At 36.9% G+C, this 3052-nt stretch overlaps 1 long non-coding RNA gene across 1 annotated transcript; it reads left to right on the forward strand.

The window, feature by feature from the left end:
- The first annotated feature begins 724 nt into the window (after nt 1–724).
- Nucleotides 725–2761, forward strand: LOC116926186. Its single transcript, XR_006648856.1, has 7 exons — nt 725–1127; nt 1195–1331; nt 1409–1684; nt 1747–1928; nt 1994–2098; nt 2161–2516; nt 2579–2761. It is a non-coding gene; the product is annotated as an uncharacterized LOC116926186 (long non-coding RNA).
- Nucleotides 2762–3052: the final 291 nt, after the last annotated feature.

The raw sequence follows: 3052 nt of genomic DNA on the forward strand, positions 1-3052 counted from the left end.
TACATCCTGTTTAATGGAAAGGCCTAAACATAAACATTTACAGTACCCGCCCTTAGTAACCGAAAACTGCGGCTATTTAACCTAGTGTCTTATGGCGCAACGTGTTTAGAGCGGATAGGGAAATGGGATAATAAAAATTAAGATAAAGAAAAAATAATTTCTAGTGTTAAATAAACAATATACTATCCAGCACAATTTTTTCGTATTTTTTACCTACAAGATTTGTTGCCTATGGCGCTTTCTACCTATGGGGTGCCAATTGACACAGGGAAATGTTTTTTTAATCTTTTCATTAATACAAAGAAATATTTTCTAGTTCCCAAAATTATAGATTTAATACAATATTCATTAAGCTATTTCCCTGTATCTGTTATTATACTGAAAATCCCTAAGAGATTTACCTTGGTAAAGCTAGAAGGCTATGCCGTGGTTATGGGCCCTAAACTGTTTATTGTTTCCCCAGGGGTTCCAGCCGGGTGGTGATTAGCTGTAAAATGGGGGGGGAATTTTTGCGTGCAGAAACGGGACTTTTTTCGTTTTTATTTTTTTTTTATTTTATTTGCCGTCTAAAACTTCGTGCCCTAGGCTTGTTTCCAAATCTGTAGGTTTCTTTGTTAATTTTATATATTTTTTTGTTTGATCGAAATTCAAATTATGGTCGTGAAAGTTGGGTTCTGATTGGTTAGTGGCAGGTTGGTGTTTGTTTAGAAATGGCGAGGGCGGCTATCGTTTGTCATTTGTTTTTAGGTTATGATGACGAAAAACTGGAAAACGCCAGATTTGTTCGGATAAGCGACAGACAACCAAGCTAATGCAAAATATTACTTTTGCATTTTTCAAATTACAAATTTACATTCTTTTCTTCCCTAGGTATATATTGTGTGAAGGACTTTCTTCTGCTGCTGGCCTTGTTCATTATGGGCACATCTTAGCTGGAACTATCAAGGATATTGTAACCCGATTAGCTCATCAAAATGGTCTTCATCTTGAGAGGGGCTTTGGATGACATACACATGGCCTTGCAGTTGAATGGGGATTGTCAATTGCAACGCTGAGGAAAGGAAAATTGTCATGCTTTATCCAGTGGTATTGGGAGACTGTTGTTAACAGAACGGGACGTTGAATTGGTGTGTAACAGTTTCCTATACTTTTGCATTTTTCAAATTAAAAAATTTGCATTCTTCTTTTTCCTAGGTATATATTGTGTGATGGACTTCCTTTTGCTTCTGGCCTGTCTCATTATGGGCACATCTTTGCTGGAATTACCAAGGATATTGTAACCCGATATGCTCATCAAAATTGCTTTCATCTTGAGAGGTGCTTTGGATGAGGTACACATGGCCTTTCAGTTAAATGGGGATTGCCAATTGCAACGCTGATGGCAGAAAAATTTTTATGCATTACACAGGGGATTGGGAGACTATTGTTAACAGAATGGGCAGTTCGATTGGTGTGAAACAGTTTCCTATTATTTTTAGTTTCCTACATCTAGTTTTGTCAATTATCGTCTTAATTTTATTTTGCATTAGGTTTCGAGAACAACTACGAAACTCTTCAATCATGGTTCATGGAATCTACTTGTTGGGTTTTCAAACAACTCTTCGACAAAGGGCTCGTCTACCGTGGATTCAAAGTTATGCCTTTTCTCGACCGCTTGTAGTCTACTCTATTTGGCGTGGGATTGGTAACAGTTTCCTTTTCACATCTATTATAGTCAGTTTTTTTCTTAATTTTATTTTGCATTAGATTTCGAGAACGACTAGAAAACTCTTTACTCATTTAATGGTGAATTCTGCCATCGATTAGCACAGATATCCAATCTGCTGGTGGTCTGAAATACTCCTTATCTACCGCGCTGTTCCTTCTTGGTTCATACTTGTGGAGAAAATGTCCAAACAGTTGTTGGAAAACAACCAAAACACTTCTTTGTAACATACCTCAACTAAATTCTATAAGCAGTTATAATCATTTTCAAATGCTTCATTTCTATTAGGAAACATTTGATTGATATATCAGAATTTAAAATGCAGTGAGTCGGATGAAAGTGGTGTTTGAACTCGGACGTATTCTTCGTGATCGCCGCATTCGGCCCATTAAAGTTTGATTGTTTTTCATATTCTATTGTTGCCAGTTATTGATTGTCCCTCAAATAATTCGTAGTACCCCTTGCGAAGTGATTTTTATCCTCCGTGAGCAAAAATCTTTGAATGAAATATGGACTATGGAACGATATATTCTGGAAGAGTTGTCTGTGTTCTCAAGCTGACCATCGACAAGAACAATTTTGGAGTCCGTCTACGTGCAGAGCCTGATCACCGCATCAAAACACGACTCAGTTATCGATTGTCGCTCAAATAATTTGCAGTATCCTTTACCGGAAGGGATTGATATCCTCCATGAGCAAGAATGCCACCGACAAGAATAGTTTTGGAGTCAGTCTACGTGAAGAGCTTTGATCACCGCATCGAAGCGCGACTCAAAGGGGTGAATTCAAGGCTGTTGTGGATGCAATCAAGGTTTGTTACTACGTTATATAATACATTGCATGAACTAAAATTTACTCTTTGAATTGAATTAGACTCTAACGGATGAGCAGCTCCAAGGATTGTTAACTGAAGGCCAGATTGTTGTTTTGGGTAACACGATGGGTCCAGAGGATTTGTGGATCTTTTACCAGTTCATCAATTCAACTTTCTTGAAATTATATTGATTTCGAATTCGAATAATACATTGTATTTAATTCCACAATGACATGATAAAGTTGCACCGAAGAACGATAAAAAATAATGACAGGTGTAGTCATTGACGTTGTTATTGGAAAAAGGTAAAAATTACAAAAATAGTAGATAAAACGAAGAATAAAATAGTAATGAAAATCAATTGTAGCGATGTGCTAAAATACGAATTGCCAATTTTTATTTAAATTGAAAACAAAAAAACATTACAAAAAAAATTACCGTAGAATCCTGACATCCTAACCTTCACTTCACCATTCAGCCCGGTTCAGCCATTGATGTATGCCAAACAACATCTTGAGTGCGGGCACCCAGTG

The sequence above is a fragment of the Daphnia magna genome, linkage group LG7, assembly GCF_020631705.1.
Source record: "Daphnia magna isolate NIES linkage group LG7, ASM2063170v1.1, whole genome shotgun sequence".
NCBI classification, from domain to species: domain Eukaryota; kingdom Metazoa; phylum Arthropoda; class Branchiopoda; order Diplostraca; family Daphniidae; genus Daphnia; species Daphnia magna.